We start from the raw sequence: 19,573 nt of genomic DNA, 5'->3' as shown, positions 1-19,573 counted from the left end.
ACTCTTTTGGGTAAAATTCGGTGGGCATTTTCGAGTAACAGGGCGGATGTTTATCGGCCGGACGACGTTCGAAAGTAAACCAGTCGCTGTCAACTTTCAAATGGTAAAAACGGCAAAACAAAGGCACAGTAGTGAAGCCTCCCATTGCCCGACAAGCGACTTCAAAGTGAGTGACCCGTAGGAAGCCCAGCGGACGTACTTGAGAAGACCCTAACTTGTGGAACTTCAACAAGGCCTTCTGAAAATCAGTGAGAAGGAAACATATACTGGCGCATTCTAAGTTTTTGGTGTACAAAACAATCAGTTGAGGGCGACTCAGGACCGTCTCATGAGGTTGGGTCAGAATCGGAGACAAAGACAAAGGAATCTAGTATCACAAATATAACGTAAGCATCTTTTCTAAGGTGAGAACAGAGGTGATCGAAGACAAACCTTCACGACTCATGATGGAAAGAAAAAGGAGGAAGAAACAAGGAAACAACATGTTGTAACTTGGTAAGTTAAGAGAGAATATGAATGGTCTGCCGGAAAAAAGTATGCCACAAGAAGCTAGGCGATGAGAGGTAAAGATGGGATGTTTGCCTAGGGGTATAATGACGGCATGGGTAAGTATGTATTTCAATTACCACCACATGTTTTACTGCCTCTAACACACAATCGAGCTTGGGCCTCGGGGGTAATTGGGCCGTAGTAAAAGCAGAAGATGGACCTCATCTACAGAGCAGGCCCAGGAGTAACTTGTTTATAAAAAGTGGCTATGAGAGATAAAGTAGAAGATCGGCTAGAACTAAGTCCATTTTTCTTGTCATAAATAACAAGAATAATAGACTGGGGGACTTGAAGAAGCTACCTCAGATTCGGCCCAAGAATCACCATCAATACAGACGGGCGCAAGATAAGGAGCCCATCCCAATGAGGTCCAGTGCATACTCGGACAAACAACCAAGTCAACGACAACCATTGGAGGACTAAAGACGAGGTCAGACCTGAAGCATACGTACTCTGGAGGAGGCCAAGAAATATCCAACGGTTAATAACGAGTTCTCTGTCAAAGTCAAAAGAAAAGGAAGAGACCCGCTGGATAATAGGTTGAACCTTAGGAGTAACGCTTCGGGGAAAGATTCCTCCGGGACCCTATAAATGTATACATTCTCTTTGTAAAACTCATGACACGATATATGATATAATCTGTCTCCTCTTTCTCGGTCATCCAACACCCAAAACTATCCAATCAGATCTCTCACATCACACACACAAATCACAGTTTATCAAACTAGAGCGATTTATTTGAGGTCTCAACATTTACGTGTTTCAGTTGCATCTTTTTCTATAAACCAAACAACCAATAGTTTTTATCTTAAATATATACTAGATTATTTTTTGAGATTTTGCAGATCCACGTTTGTTTATTAAAACGTCTCATAGATTGTATTTTCTTTGTCCCTTTTTATAATGAGCAAGACTTTAAGAACTAATATGTGAAAAATATCAAATAACTTTCGGGAGTATATTTGTTTATCTATATGGACTTCGGAGTCTTATGGGCTCTAGAGTGGGCAGTAACATGGTAATGAGCGTTGAGCGTTATGACGGATTTTGTGGTGAGGTCACCAATTAACAACCAATAAAATTTTTTTCTTTACTTCAATCAATTACTGTTAACCTATAAGGTGATAGTTAATGGTGGGTTTGTAAAAATCCATTTTTTATATTGACGGGATGCTATGCCCTTTTTAGTTAGCTGAGAACACTTAACCTTACAATCACTGGTCATTGATATACAAAGTTGCATTTATATTGAAGATTTATATCTGGTTTATTAATTGATTTCAAAAATCGCTTAAAAGATCGTCCCCTCAACTTCTCACTATGGAATTCAAATCACTGTTAGTGATTAAGGTTTCAACTTTTAACTAAGTTATAATTTACTATAATTGATATCGCTCTAAATTTGTTTCAAAGAAAAATGTACACTTTATATTCTAAAATGTAATCCAGTAATGATGTAAGGTGAGCAAATGAACCGTAATAACCGCAAACCGAACCATAGCCGACATAACCGAACCGATTTTAACTGTTAACCGATATAACCGGTGGGTCGGTTTAATGATTTTTTTGAAAACCGCCAAATATGGGTCGGTTTTGGTTAATGTTAATTCCAAACCCGCCATACCCGAACCGCCCCATCTATGTAACTATTAATCGAGAAAGGGTTTGGAAATTAGAATTCGTGCATGAGTAGGATATATTTACACTTATTGCCGTTACATATAAAAATTCTCCACACCAACTAGGATTTAGGCTAATAATATTGGTGATATTGGTTACCAAATTCATTCCAATGTTTCAATATTGTCGTTATGAATTTCCATCCAAATTGTCATTTCAAATATTTAATATGTGACCTAGATATGTATGTTTCGTAAATTGTAGTAAAAAAATGAAAATATATTTGAATTCCATAATACAGTTAGCGCCGGTTTTCAAGACCGGGGCTTTCAACCACTCAGCCATCTCTCCGAAATACAATTTTAGTGTTCGCAATCATATGGAAGGATTGTTTATTTTGGTCACGGTTAACCGCCCATAACCGACTCGCTATAATCGTTAAAACCGATTAACCGCAATCGCCATGATGGATCGGTTATTGGTTATGGTCATCTATTAACCGCTATATCGGTTATGGTTATGAGTTTGGTCAAAAACCGCCCCAAACCGACTCATGCACACCCCTAGATGTAAGGGTTAGGATTATAAGCGAAACAAGAGTAAAGTGTCATTTTCGTCCTTGTGGTTTGACAAATAATGTGAATTTAGTCTAAAAAGTTTATTATTTGCATATAGACCCTCCACGTTTCCCAATTTTGCTAATTACGTCCAAATCACTAACCCCGTTAAACTTTATCGTTAAGTCAGGGGTAGACATGTATTTTCACTCTTTCTTTATTATAATACTTATCTAAGTAAACTGCGGTTTTCGTCCCTCTGGTTTGTCCAAATCTGCAGTTTTAGTCCAGTAGTTCAAATTTTGTAATTTTCTTCCCTATGGTTTTATTTCACTTGCAATTAAACCCAAATTTATTAACCTTATTAAGTCTGATCGTTAACCAATTTGTGTGCCCCTCGTGTGATGATCTTTTTTCGTTTTTCTCCCCAAATAAACCTTAGTCATAATTCGCAACCCCCCTCACGTGAGGGGCTGGGGTGTGTTAGCGGAAAAAGGGAAAAAGAAGGATTAAAATTGCCCCTCACATGAAGGGCACACTGATAAGTTTAACGACCCGACTTAACGAAATTTGAGAATTCAGGTTTAATTGCAAGTGAAATGAAACCATATGGGAGAAAATTGCAAATTTGAAACTACTGGATTAAAACTGCAGATCTGGACAAACCATAGGGACGAAAACCGTAGTTCACTTAGATAAGTATTATAATAAAGAAAGAGTGAAAAGACATGTCTACCCCTGACTTTACGATAAAAATTAACGGGGTTAGTGATTTGGATGTAATTGGCAGGAACTGGGAAACGTGAAGGGTCCATATGCAAAAAATAAACTTTTTGGACTAAATTCGCATTACTGGCCAAACCACAAGGACGAAAATGACACTTTACTCGCGAAACAATTATTTATTATTGCAAAAGCCCTGAACTTAGGATTCGTTTTAGGCCTGGAAAAGGTTGAGCGAGACCCGATATATCCTATGAACATGTTTATGTATTTCAGTTGCATATTTGTATTGAAAAAAAAAACAATGTTAGTTTTTATAACAAAGTTGGTTCCGTTTTCGCTCACAAGTACACAATAGATATTTTTCAAGATTTTGTACGTACATCAAGTTCATTCAAACGTCATATAGAGGGTATTATTTGCTATTCTTGCTAAAGAGCAATTGTTGAAGAACTGATATGCAAAAAATATCTACTATTTTTGGAGGCTATTTGCCTACTTGTTTATTCTCCGTGCTTTTTGTCGTAAGATTTTGGAATTCAGTCTAATCTTACGTAAGCATGTAACAATACATTTTTAGGGGTTCTAAGCATGAAGTTTTATCACAAACATGTTAGGTAATATGAAGTATTCTCTTTATTTCTTCAGTCTGTATCTAAATTTTTGGTCGGGTGTATATGTTTGTTAGTATAGTTTGCAACTTTGCATAACTTATTTTGCCGGTTAATGGGAGCTAATGGGTTTGGATGCAGGTCAAAGGATACGGGCTTGTAGCGGTGTTTGTGGGCTTAAGGTTGAATGGGCTGGAATTGTTGTTTGCGTATTTGCATATAATAAAAGGAAGATTAGACTGGCACTGGCTTAACAAATGATCAGCTAATACTTTTAAGATTGATTTGTCTCTTCTTGTCTTCTAGCCTCCATCAGATTATTATCAAGAATACATCAATAGATATTAGGAAAAGGGAAATAACATGAAAAATGTTATAAAAGTATTTTTATATGATTTAAATTATGAAGATAGTTTTTTTTTTCCTTTCAAAGTTTGCAAGGGATAAAGTAATGAACAAAATGAGGTAGCACCAGTCGTACAATGTTGGAATTTAGTACCCGATGAATTTGACAAACTTTACAATTTTATAATTTCCTATTGAGTTACAAGTTGTATCGGGTTTGGTTAGGAATTGAGTTGCACAAGCTAGAATTTGTTAGGAAATGTGCACGAGATTGCTAGAGTTATGAGGACTTGAGAACTTAAAAAATCGATCATAACTTAAAAAGGAAGTTGCCATTTGATGAAATGAAGTTATTGTGAAATATTTTACGATGATGATCATTAATAAGTTTTTTTTATATAAAGTTCTTACTTCATATCCTTTTTAGAAAACTATACTTCCTATTACTTCATATTTTATCCATTGAAATGTTGTAAAAAGATTTTTTTATTTATGAGGTAAATAGAACTATAAAAGTGAGTTAGTGACTTTACATTTATGGTTGTCTTGTATACTTCTTGTAATAATGTATTTTTCTTTTATTACTTTGTATTATATACGTGTATAGTGTATGTATTCGATATGAAAAACACAAGGTGAACAACGACAACCAAATACCAGTACCGTATCCATGGGCAGACCTTTATGGGGGCGAGGAGGGGTCTGATTCTTCCTGTTTTGGCTCGGAAACTCTTAATATGGCTTATATATTTTCGATAAATATGACCCAAATATATCAAGTAATGTTTTTGGGTTCAGAAGTGGTATTATATGATTTTTAATAGCCCAAATTAAACCAACTAAAAGAAACTCCTTATTTTTTTTGAGGATTTATGATGTGTATTACTATACTAGCTTTAGAACCCGTGTGATGCACGAGAAGTTAAAAAAAACAATTAAACAATATAAATTAAATGACTAAATTTAAAAAACTTATATTTTATCAAATTAAATTGTTTAATAAGTTCAAATTATATTTTCTAATGTAATATTCATACGAATACGTTGTGCATTCTAACGCAATTTTTTCATAATCACGAAAAAGATGCATTAAGTGATTTTATAAGTTGTAATTATATTTTTAATGAATAGCGAATTATAACAAAATATGATAAGATGTTTAATTATAAATGACATAAAAAAACATCATATATAAAATTAACATGACTAAAACATGTTGTATTACGCATTTGAAAGGGATGGATGAGAATCACAAAGATCCATGGAGGTTGATTGAATACATGAAAATAAAATTGTTATTCATTCATAATTTCTTTTTGTCGTTAATACTTTTATCTTCTTATATCTATAAATATCGTTCATTATTTTTTACCACATTCATTTTCTACATTGAAAAGTGTTTATAAATTGTTTAATGAAAATTATATAGATATGATTCATTAAAGATATGCGCTCTGCTTGCGGTGCCCGCATAATATATATATATGTGTGTGTGTGTGTGTGTGAACCCTCGGGTGGGCTAAACTGAAATTGCACTAATTTTGACGTCATTTTACTAATCTCGTGAAAATAAAGTTAAAAGTGGCGGAAGGTTAATCAGGCATCACGTGGTGTCGTTGACAGCCGAAAGACAAGGGTACATGTATCAATCGGCCGATAGCCCGATGGTTGAGTGTTATGTGCCTTATGTCCATGGCTTGATGCAAAACTGAGCCGAGGGTCTCACCGGAAGCAGTCTCTCTCTTCCTACGGGGAAGAGGCAAGACTGTCTACATCTTACCCTCCTCAGACCTACCATACCTTTGGTATTGGTGTGATTTACTAAGTACGATGATGATGATGATTTCATTAAAGATATACATATTCTTATAATACTTACATGGATACCCGCATATTTTTTAACATATATAATTTAGGTAATTAGTTATTTGATTAAATGATGGGCTGATACGTTTTGATTACACTGACATAAATAAGTTTTTATTAAAAATAAGAAAATAGTTTGAGCGGAAAATTGTGGCTAAAAATGAATCTTTAAGTGACATGTGTCCTCAACTATTTTACTTTATCAGCATATGTTGATAGATTTGATGAAAAATTTTGGTTTTTTTATGTGTAAGAACTTAATATTAATTTCTATTATTGAACACCCAATTAAAAACTTCAAGTTCCGCCACTGACCGTATCATTACCTAGCGATCATATCGTTCCAGTTAAAGTACTAGCTTTGATTTATGGCCTCATTTTGTTTTGGTATGAATAGTATACCCAAAAAGCCGATTACGGTTAGTAGTAAATCTTGTAATTCTGGTATTTCAATCCTTAATTAGTAATCTGTATATTCTTGAGATTCTGATGAATGTTATTAATCTAGTAGTTACTGTTAGGTGAAGAACAAGGGGAAATTAGTGGAGGTAGATTGGGAATCTTGGTGTTCGTTTTCCTTTTGATTATAATCTTGTACTTGGGTTATTGTTTGCGGGTGTTTTGCTGTTTGGTTGGCTAGCTTCTTGTTAGTCTTTGTTTTTCAATTAAATTGGTTGTTAAAAAAAAATTTAGTTGTTACTGTTACACTGAGTATAGACTTGTATATATTGAAAATTTGAAATTACAAATTGATTTTGGTTCCAAACTTGAACCATAAGCGGCCGTTTGGTTGTCTCTCAATGAACCATTAGGCTACATTTTAATGGTTCATAACCTCTTAATTGTTAACAAATAACTTTAAGTTTTAGTGGATAAGAGGTAATCATTAAGATGTTAGTTCTTAGGCCACCATTTAGGCTTAAAGTTGTCTCTTTACCACCGCCCACCCCACCACCACCGTCCGTCGCTGCCACAGTCTACCACCACCACCACCACTGTCCACCACCGCCTTCTTCCACCACCACCACCCACCACTATCACCATTCAACACCACCACCACCCCCAACGTCCGCCACCACCACCACCGTCATTTTAAAGATGGTTGATCGATCAACCATCCTTCTAACTTTCACAATTCACTTTCAACATTGTTTTAAGCACAATATCTATCAAATAACATTGTTTAAGCAAAGTACAGAACAAGTGATTTTAAAAAAATATTATTGTGGTTTTATAAATATTATTTCCGTGTTGTTTGACTATTTATAAATTTCTATGTTCGACGACTTTTTTATTTAAATTTTAGCTTATTTAAAAAAGGTCTCCTCTTTTATTATTCATAATGTTTGTACGGTGGGATACATGTGGTGAAGGAAAAAATTGAAATTTTCTAATATTGAGTCTAAGACGTGTAGTCACTACACGTCGTGTTAATTACTTTTCATTTTATCTAAGACTTTTTATTATTTATTATTTCTTATTGTATTCTAGAAAAATGAGCACATGCGACCAAGTCGTCATCGAATGACATCGATCAACCATCTTTCTGTACAATTAGTTCAGCTGTTATTTGTTAATTTAACGACGTTTTGTCATCACCCTAAACGTGTTTAATGATACTTTCTTCTTAAATAATATTCTATATATCAGATAATATATTTTTTTTTTCCTTTTCAGTCGGATAATATAAATTATATAATTAGTTATACTATATTTAACTTATATGGCATAATACATGACTAAATACCACCGTCCTCTGATATTACTTGATCTTCAAACATTGACGCAATTATTTTAATAATAGTCTTATTTTCAACATTTCTGTATTTTAAAAAATAGATAATTGACACCTATAACTCTATAAGGCTATAGTCACCAATAATTCGGACTAATTATGTTGAAACAAATAATCAAATATAACTTTAATTTGAGTTGCAAAACTTGACAAAGTCTAAAATTGATAACCAAGAAATCAATAATAAAACCTACGCATCATATTCTCATTTCATTTCTGTAATCCAACTTTCATTGTTGCAACATAATGTCTATGGTACGCAAGAAATCATATTTCATTCTCCTCTTCCTAAATTTAATCCCTCTTTCGTTGTCTCAAGATATAGAGTTCCCTACATGTGACGAGAACGGTAATTTCACAACAAACGATATTTACCAAACTAACCTTGACGATGCTTTGTAGACTCTAACATCCGATACCAACATCAGGTACGGATTCTACAACCGGTCTGTTGGTCAAACCCCCGATCAGGTCAACGTGATCGGGCTGTGTAGAGGTGATGTTGAGCCAACAGATTGTCCGAGTTGCATAAACGAAGCGGGCACACAACTACGAGAGATTTGTCCTAACCAAAAGGGTGCAATTGGTTGGTATGACAACTGCATGTTAAGGTACTCTAATGTGACCATTTTGGGAGTTGATCCAGACACTAGGCTTACAGGATCATTGATTAACCGTAGTAACGCGTCCAACGTGGACCATTTTAACCAAGCATTGAACCAACTGTCGGATCAACTTAGAACCGAGGCTTCGAGTGGGGGCTCGCTTCGTAAATATGCATCAAACAACATCATCGGACCCGGGGTGACGAGGATTTTCGCTTACATGCAGTGTACACCGGACTTATCAGAAAATGAGTGTTTTAGTTGCTTGAATGTTGCAGTCAATGCTATTACTAAAGGTCGACGTGGAGCAAGAGTGTATTATCCTAGTTGCATTATCAGATATGAAGATACCCGATTCTTTGATACTACGGTGGATCTTTCAACACCATCCCCTCACCACCACCAACGCAGCCATCGCCACCACCAGTACCGTCGCCTTCAGGTATCCATGGGACGGACCCAAAACCTATTTTTCTGAGTGTCGTTAATTTTTTGTACTATGATTACTTTCAACTTGATTACATTTTTAATTTCCATTTAACATTATTCAAGTTTAAGATGAACGTTTATAAAACCGTTATATTTTTAATAACCCTATTCATGATAATATAGATAAATTATAAAATAAATAAGAAAATTTTGAAAGACTAATTAGTTGATTTATAAATTAGGGTATTTTAACAAAATAATAAAGAACTAAAATAAGATATTAAACTATTTTCAGAATAAATATTTAACACACTTTAAAAGTTGGATTTAAAAGAACCATTTATAACAATTCTTTAAGTATTAAAAATGTTGAATCAATGTTTGGATCATTTACCTAACTAAGGACATGTGTAGTAGAGGAGTTATAATTGTGGGCGAATTGTGATACATGGTGCCCAGTCAGCATGGAGTGGAAATTTGTTTTTGGGGTGTAAGACTATTCGCTATGGTGAGGGGCTTCGAAGCCCCTCCCCAATGCTACCACAGCGCCACGTGGGCACTGGGGGCTTCGAAGCCCCATCCGAAAGTCGCCCCTCTATGGTGCGGGGGGCTTCGAAGCCCCTTTAATACATATATACATATGTATGTATGTGTGTTTGAGAGATAGAGAGAGAGGGCCCCACCATCCAAGCATCATCCGCGCCCAGCGTCACAACCACCTTTCCCTCGGCGCCCTTGGTTGGACCGCGCCCCACAACGGTGTTCCGCGCCCAACGGCGCCCACCGCATCACCCTTCGGAGCCCCATAGCGACCAGTCTAATGGTGTAGGGGCTACAAATTGGCCCCACAGTGTCTTTTTTTATTATTTTCTTTTTATAATTACACTAATTAAATAAAAACCAATTTATTTAAATAATTAAATAAAAATTCACTAAAATTAAAAAGAAATACATAACTAAAAAAAATACATAATTAAAAATATAAAAAAACATATAGCTCGGTTGGCGTACATGTTTAGGTTCGGGTCGGGAAATTGAACGGATAGCTCGGTTGGTTTAGGTTCATCGGGTTCCATTGTAAGTTCACGTTCGGTTGGTTTTGCAAACCATGGTATTGACCGAAAGGAGGGAAGAATGGGTGGTTCGGTTGGTTCGGGTTGTTTCTAGGATTCATTTTGCATATACATATATATACACACACAACATATACACACACACACACATATATATATATATATATATATATATATCACACACACAACATATATACATATACATATACATATATACACACACACAACACATATACATACATATATATATCACACACAACACGTATACATATACATATATATACAAAAGTAATATAATAATAATATATAATATAATAATAATAAACTTCTTCTTCCAGACGATAAGTAAACTCCGCCCCCGCCCCAAATCGCCCAAATATTGCCTGAGGGCAGTATTTGCGCCCTTCCTCGCCCCATTTCGCCCCCAACCCACGCCCACTACACATTGCCTAAGAGTAGATGTACACTACATATCACTTTCACTAAAAGTTTTGTGTGGTGGTGGGTTGGGTTTTAATTTCAAACATTTTTTTTGAGAAACGTTCGAGATTCAATCACATATATAGGAAAAAGGATATAATATCATCGGGTGCGTTCAACCCATACACTTGACTTGTATTATGTTACAAGAATATGTACAATTTTACTAACATGCTATGAGATTTTCAGGCAATAGTAGTAACACCGTGATTATTGTAGTCATCATTGTCGTTGCGACCTTAAGTCTTGTGATATTTGTGGTGGTTTACGCTTGTGTCTTCATGAGAAGAAAAAGAAAGAAGGAACAACGTCCGTTAGAGAATTTAGGTGTGTGCTATTTATTTCGTTATTTCTTACAATCTTGATAAGATTTTGGGTTTTCTAGCTCTTATTATTCATGTTGATAATTTTAGTTTATGAGGATGGGGATACCAAGGAAATTAGCACAGCTGAATCGTTGCAATATAGCTTAAGTATAATTAGAGCAGCAACATATGATTTCTCAGAAAACAATAAGCTCGGTCAAGGTGGATTTGATTTGGTTTACAAGGTAAAAGAAATACATTAGAAACAATTATTTAATATTAATGAGACCAATAACATTTAATTTGGAACTAAACTTGTTAGGGTAAGTTACAAAATGGGAGAGAAATAGCAGTGAAGAGGTTGTCTAAAGATTCAGGCCAAGGCGAACAAGAATTCAAGAATGGGGTTTTGCTACTTGCGAGGTTGCAACACCGAAACTTGGTTCGACTTCTAGGATTTAGCCTAGAATGGTCCGAACGACTTTTGATGTATGAGTTTTTACAAAATGCAAGTCTAGATAAGTTTATATTCGGTATGTTAAAAATTCATAGAACTATAAAATAGAACGAATGATGATGAATTTTTAGACGCTCATTTGGTCGATAATATATTTATGCTTGATCATAAATGTATAGATCCAACAAAGCGTGCATCTCTTGAATGGGAACAAAGATACAAAATTCTAGGAGGTGTCGCAAAGGGACTTTTGTATCTTCATGAAGATTCACGACTAAAGATTATTCATCGAGACTTGAAGGCTAGTAACATTTTGTTGGATTCTCAGATGAACCCAAAAATAACAGATTTTGGTATGGCAAGGTTATTCACACCTGAAGAAACCTAAGCTAACACCAATCGTATTGTTGGAACATAGTAAGACACCCTACAAACAAAATGTTTTTTTTTCATTTTGCTTTACAATGTTTAGTAATTGACAAGACCTTTTTGGCACTAGTGGATACATGGCACCTGAATACGCAATGCATGGTCAGTTCTCAGTAAAATCAGATGTGTTTAGTTTTGGTGTACTAGTACTCGAAATTGTAACGGCGCAGAAGAACCACACTTTTCAGAAAGCGGTGGTGGTTGAAGATCTTCTTAGTCGTGTGAGTTATTTTATTTATTTTATGTTCAAACATATAGTTTTTTGTTAACATTAAATTCCCATATTGCAAATTGATGCTTCCAGGCATGGAAAATTGGAGAGATGGGACGACTTCAAGTTTAGTTGATTCTAAATTGAGAGACAAATCCAATTTTCTGCGCGATATGATTCGATGTATCCACATTGGTCTCTTATGTGTTCAAGAAGACCTAAATGAAAGACCAACTATGGCTTCAGTTGTTCTCATGCTTAGTAGCTTATCTCTAACCCTCCCTATCCCTTCTGAGCCTGCCTTTTTTGTGCATACGAATACGAACCCAGAGAAACCATTATTTGAAGAGTACAGTTCAAGTACGAGTCATTCCAGTAGGTTGAAAAGTATATCAGCATCTTCAGAATGACTGTAGCAAGTTATGTTTCTATGAACAACCGATATTTGTTGGATTGTATATGAAGCTATGTTTGAATGCATTTACAATAGCGGAGTAAAAAACACATAAGATAATATGGTGACGTTTTACAATTTCTTATTTTTTTATTGTTCTGAAATGATAAATGTAACACCCCGCAACCGCAGCGGAAACGTAAACGGGATGCGACAGACACCTCTGATATCAACCACATTGTTTATAAAGAAACTGAATGCATTAATATACTTCAAAATTACATTATCTCATCTTTCATTACCGTCTAGGTGATACACACATCATACAATACGATTCATAATTCTATCTGTTATAATGTATCCTAACATCCCGCATACAAATCTTACACACATCAAACACTTAGCACGTAAGCAATCACTTCATCTAAATTGTACCTGAAAAGCATGTGAGAAAACGGGTCAACTACGAATAGTTGGTGAGTTTCACAATTTTAGTAAACCATGATATATCATTATCAGAATATAATATTATCGATGTAATTATGCTGAGCCCAAAAGTGAAACCTCTGTTAACCCAGAACACTTCCAATAATCTCTGGGGACACTGTTAACCCAGAACACTTCCAATAACCTCTGGGGACACTGTTAACCCAGAAACACTTCCAATAACCTCTGGGGACACTGTTAACCCAGAACACTTCCAATGACATCTGGGGAAACTGTTAACCCAGAACACTGTTGCGGGACCTTACAATATTAACAACTCAGACAATTACCATCATAATACATTACCGTACGATTCCCGTACAATCAAATATTATATAAATACATTCATTTCCATGCGATCAGCATGTACTTAAACATTTAAATAATAACATGCTTTCCGCCCCGGGAAAATATTTGAAACAGTTCAGTAAAAAGGGGCTCGTGAAACTCACCTTAGCACATGCAAGCAGGTAACAACAATCATTATCAGTTAACACGTCCAATCTGTAATATGATCCCTACGATCATTACTATACACTCATTATTAATATAACTTTAATCGTATCAACCGGTACATCTGGGGACACTGTTAACCCAGTCCTGTACTCATTCCGGGGGCAATGTTAACCCAGAAACACTTTTCCGGACTCAGATTGTGATATGTTTAGAGTTCCATGGTCACAATTGCTATTAGTCGTTTTTTTTTTCTCGTTTTGCGTGCCTAGCACGATTATCTGTTTTTATGTTTCAAAAATGAGTTTGGTCACACACGACCCGAAAATAGTGGTTATCTGATAATTTAATTTAAAATGTGAAATTATAGCTCGGTTTAGACGTCCCGATTGGCCGCGGGACCCGTTTCCGTCTTTGGCGTACCGGAAACTGTTAAAATAGGTTAAAATTACTCAGATCATCCGAATTATTTTCGGATGATTTATTTTTACTTGTTTAACTCATTTATATGAAAATAGTTCATTTTTAGGGTTTTTATACACCAGTCAGCTCGCTTAAGCGAACTTCACCGGTTTACGCGTTTTAACTTTAAAAGTTTGATAATTAGCACGATTAATTATCCGTTTACTCTCGGATTTTTAATTTTTGCAAAAATCACTTTTTAACAGTGGGGAATTTTATAAAAATATTTCCAGAATTAATTTCTATATTTAAAATTTATTTATCTATTTTTAAACACCATTTAAACACTAAATATGTCGTAAATACCAAACGATCTTAGAAAAATCCCAAATTTTTCCTGGATGTCCCCTGCTATCCACATAGTCCCCTGTAATTTTTCCAGAACCAAAATCTCCTTTTACATGCCATTTTCACTAAAACCGAGCTAGAACACCCTAGAACTCGTTTACCCGAAAAGCCTACTTAGACTTCTCCAACTGAACTCAAATTTTGTGTGTGACTTATACATGATATAAAAAGCTTATCTGAAATTTTCCAGAAGTTTTTATAATATTTATCTATTTTTCACCATTTTTGGCCAAAACCGAGTATTAAATTCACCAAATATTCATCCTTTGTCCAAAAATTACCAAAAATTCACAGAACTCTTATTTTCATGTGTAGAACATCCCTGTAAAATTTCATGACCTAACTCTAAACGACCAACAATCTGTCCAAAAACACATACACCGACATAAACCGAATATACCTTTCGTTTTCCGCCACTACAAGCTACAAACTCGTCTTTCCGCCCTATCTACCACTAAATACAGAACCTACAAACAACATACCACAATACCAAGCAAGTTACACTCACGATCAAGCCATTTCTTTCATGGTTTCGGTTATGATTCCAAAAACAAAGATTTAACCGTAAAAATTCATTTTTGATTCGTTTAACTCATTTCTTGGACCAAGATCCCTTGTATAACCCGTATACATCACTTGATCATGCAAGAATCGGTTTTCATCTCTGAAACCTCATTTTCTTGCAAACAAACTCAAGAAAGGATGATGAACACGAATATAATTCGATCTTTACCTCGTTGTTCTTGCTAAAAATCTCGGTTTTTGGTTCTTGATCTTGAGAGAATGTGAATATGGTTGAATTGTGTTGTGAAAAAAAGAAAATGAATTGTTGTTGGGTGAGAGGGGTCCGATCGGACCTATTGGATGGGTGGGGGGGACCCACATCTTCATTTGTGGCCACAAGTTCAGATTCTCGTAATCTGGATAATGTTTTGGATAATCTGGTTCAGTTCGTTTTTCGGTTAAACGTTTAATTTGGCTTAAAACGAGGCTAAAACGGTCGTTTTCGGCCTAAAAAATGAAATTTGTATAAAACCGATTTAAAAACTTTAAAAACTTAAACCATGACATTTATTAACTTAAAACATCATATTATTAGTTATTACGCATCTTTTTCGGCTTGATCGATCGTCTCTTGCTCGGTTTGGTATTAAAGGTTTCGTTTAACGTACCGACGTACTATTAAATCGAAATCCTTTTTCTGTGCTTTAATCCACTTATCCCGAAGCTTTAATACTTCGTAACATCACTAAATATCATATATCTCGTCTATAATTGAACCCTCGATTCATTCGGGTTTCAATAACTATCGATCGTTTGATCGCATATTCAATACGGTGAATTATATATTCACGTACAATCAATACAATGAACCATGTATTCTCGTATAATTACCATGGTAACTCATGTACCCGACATTACATATGACGTAACTAACGTCTACCGGTTAGGGTATACCTGGTTTCGTCGGAATCGTTACATTCTCCCCCCGTTAAGAAATTTCGTCCTCGAAATTTTACACGCCCTCTATCTCCCTTCGAGAGAAAGGTGGGGGGTTTTTTCTTCAGAATTCAACCTCGCGTTACCAAGTATAATCTGGTCCTCGCTGTGAATTCCAGTTAATCTTAATTAATAAAGCTTGGTATGTCCAAACTGTTTAGTTTTCCCGTCTACTATCTCTACGGAATTAGTTATGATATCAAGCATGTCTTCTATGAGTACCTCTATTACTAGTACTTTCGTTGCCTCATCGCTTAGGCACTTTTCAATCCGTATACATGGCAAAATATCCTGTATAGGACTTAGCCCCTAGAGTACTTTAATCGATAAACTAAATGACCAACCATGGAGATAGTTCTCATGGGGTCCAATTTATTAAGAATTTATTTTCGGTTTTGCCAAACCTCATATCACCTTTCTCTAAGGTGATGCCTTAAAATGCCTTGTCACCTCTATTCTGGGACAATGGTTTCCTTTGAACGTTGGCATAAACCCTTTGCCAATCACGCGCTGCTTTCAACTTGTCTTAAATATTATAAATCCGATTGGTTGTTTCTCGAATCAATTCAAATTTTATGTCCTGACTGAGCCCATTTTCAATTTAACAAATTGGTGATAATTACTTCACCCATAAAAAGTTTCAAGCTCTCGATGCCTCCTTCCCCGCCTTCCAATAATGGAAGTAGGATGACTATTTTGATCTGAGATAATTGAAAATGGCACTCCACGACGAGATACCATTTCACCATCAGGAATTTGGGCAAGAATTCATTGTAATTTATTCCCACTATCATTGGCGAATTTTCTGTCGTTGTGGCGTTCCCTAGGGTTTTCGGTGTGCAGCCTTATCTCTTGTATAACTCAATATTCACCAACACCCGTAACCATATCTTTCTCCAAACTCGACCTTTAATAAAAATCCTTTCAGATATCCGTATCATCGATAGTTAAATCCGATCCCGGATGTATGGATTATTTCGATCTATGCGCTTCGTCAATGATTAATTCACGAAGGTCATGGAGAGTCGGGATCCAAACCCGATTTTTTGAAGTAGAGAATTTAGTCCACGCGCTGTTCGAAATTCTCCTCATTGCCGTAAGATTCCTTCTTTTCCAATTGTTCCTCTTTCAACGCCTCACGTTGAGCGACTCGAATCAGGATCGAAGGTTCGACTGGACTATCATCCTAGCGCTTGCACTCGCAATGGCTTAACCTGGTCTTTCCTACTCAAGGCATCGGCTACGACGTTAGCCTTGCCGGGGTGATAACGGATGTCACAGTCATAATCGTTTAACAACTCGACCCATCTTCGTTGCCTCATATTCAGTTCTTTCTGATCGAATATGTGCTGCAAAATTTTATGATCGGTGAAGATGGTGCACTTCGTACCGTAGAGATAATGTCTCCAGATTTTAAGTGCGAAGATAAACGCTCCCAGTTTTAAGTCGTGAGTAGTGTAATTTTTCTCGTGTACTTTTAACTGTCGGGAAGCATAGGCTATAACCTTATTATTCTGCATCAACACGCATCCTAACCCTCTACGCGATGCGTCACAATACGCGACAAAACCATCGTCTCCATCGGGGAGACTTAAAATCGGCGCTTGGCACAATTTTAATGGTTTCTATCTTATTTGGATCTTTGTGAAATCCTTGTTGCTTTACAACATGACCAAGGAATTATGCCTTCTTTATTCAAAATCACATTTCGAAAACTTCGCGTATAGCTCCTCTTGCTTTAACACTTCCACAATTTTCCTTAACCGTCGTTCGTGCTCTTCTTTACGTTGCGAATATATCAAAATATCATCAATGAATGTTATGACAAATTTGTCTAAATAAAGTTTACAGACTTGGTTCATGAGTTGCATGAATGCTGCCGGCGCATTTGTTAGCCCGAAAGGCATAACTAAGAATTCATAATGGCCGTAGCGAATCCGAAACGCTGTTGTTGCAACGTCCTCCTCTTGGATTTTTCATTTGGTGATAACTATATCTAAGACCAATTTTTCTAAAAATAAATCGCCCTTTGCAGTTGGTTAAACAGATCATTTACTTCGAAAAAGTGAATACCTATTCTTGTTCGTCACTTTATTCAATTCTCCCTAATCAATACATATCCTAACACTTCCGTCCTTCATTTCCCAAATAACACTGGTGCACCTCATGGCGACTAACTAGGTCGTATAAAACCTTTATCCAATAATTCTTGCATTTCAGTTGGCGCAAGTCGGTAAGATGCTTTAGCAACAGGGCCAGCTTGAGGTATTAAATCGATTCTGAATTCGACCTGTCGGGTTGGCGGTAATCCAGGAAGTTCTTCTGGGAAAACTTCTGGAAATTCGCGTACCATCGGGATATCTTCTATATGTTTTCTTTTAAATTCTTTGGCAATCGCGTTCGTTAAATACACCACGTCTTCTTGTCGTAAATATTATAACATCTCAAGATGAGATTTGAGTGGCAACATAATACCGTACACTTTTCTCTGTATTTAATCGCTTCATCGTCCGAAAGAGAGCTTCTAATCATCTTCTTTTCATATTTGATTTCTGCTTCATATTGAGTTAGCCAATCCATGCTAACTATTACGTCAAAACTTCTTTGCTTTACTGGTCGTAGGTCAATAAGGAAAGGTTAATCGTTCAGAATAATAGGACAATTCCGTACAATTTAGTTAACCATTAGGGATTTACCGTTAGCGATTCTACAGTATAGGGTTCTATAGTTTCACTAATCGGTATCTTTCCAAAGGGTAGGAGGTTAGCAGGAACTAACTTCTATCGACGACCGTAAAAATATCACTGAAGCCTATTGATTTAAAACTACAACGTACTTAATACCACTGTTTGATCATGACGTGCTTTATTTGAATTACTCACAAAAGCACGGCTCCTTGCTTGATCAGAGGTTGATGCTTGTCATGAGGTTCATCTTCCATAACACCTTGGTTCAACTTTGGGCAATCTCTCTTGAAACGTTCTGTACTGCCACATTCATAGCAAGTACAACTGTTTGGCATAATTTGATTTCTTCGGATGGATTCTTATTGAAGTTGTTGGGTTCGGAGTGGTTGTACATGAATGGGTTGGGGTTGCCAGTTCACATGGCTTCAATTGGTTCTACAAATGGGGCATTACGTCCATCTTTACCACACCCGTGGCGTACTATCACTCGACATTCTTCTTCCTGCCGATAACCATATTTTCCACAGTTAGGGAAGGACCCTTCATGTGGTTCATGTTTTCACACTAGAACTAGTCTTAGTATAATTCTGGGTTGTAGGACATACCTACTTATTCAAAGCCTATCTTGCACTATACCTTTATCATTTCTCTTCTTTATCACTTGACGTTTCACCTAACGTCCTTCCATTCCGCTTCCCATAGAATCAAATATATCAATGCTGGCTTGTGACACAACCCTTCCAAAGGTTGTATATTTTACAGGGTTGACTATACTCCTTATCGATGGAGTTAGCTCCCAATATAGCGCTCACTTCGCTTAATTTCAGGAGTAATTAGTCATGTTACCAGACATGACAATTCCTTCAAACGATTAGCGTGTTCTAAGTGATCAGCACACAACATTTCTATCTTTCATAGCTCAGTTTCCAATCTCTGAGTTTAATTACTCGAATAAAAGTGCTCCAGCACAAGAATTTTAAATCCTGACCATATCATCTGAGTAATAATTTTCTAACTATAATTTTGTACCATCGTGTTCCATCACGATACAACATAATCTACCAACATATCTGTAGCATATTTCACTACACAATGTTCTAGACTCTTACCAATATCCTTAACCATTTCGATCTTTTCTATCCACTCGCTAATCTATTCCTCCCTTTACCATCAGTAAACTATTAATAA

General features: G+C 36.1%; 1 pseudogene across 1 annotated transcript; it reads left to right on the top strand.

Annotated features, from left to right (window-relative positions):
• Positions 1-8,312: 8,312 nt before the first annotated feature.
• Positions 8,313-12,465, top strand: LOC143584063 (cysteine-rich receptor-like protein kinase 26; annotated as a pseudogene). Its single transcript, XR_013144286.1, has 7 exons — positions 8,313-9,113; positions 10,843-10,980; positions 11,067-11,203; positions 11,281-11,491; positions 11,595-11,832; positions 11,915-12,069; positions 12,149-12,465. The product of XR_013144286.1 is annotated as a cysteine-rich receptor-like protein kinase 26 (transcript).
• The last annotated feature ends 7,108 nt before the right edge of the window (positions 12,466-19,573 follow it).

Source organism: Bidens hawaiensis, unplaced genomic scaffold (genome assembly GCF_021521415.1).
Source record: "Bidens hawaiensis isolate Kalapana, Puna unplaced genomic scaffold, B.hawaiensis_p1.1 tig00032784_1, whole genome shotgun sequence".
Lineage (NCBI taxonomy): Eukaryota > Viridiplantae > Streptophyta > Magnoliopsida > Asterales > Asteraceae > Bidens > Bidens hawaiensis.
This window is presented reverse-complemented; position numbering and strand designations above follow the sequence as displayed.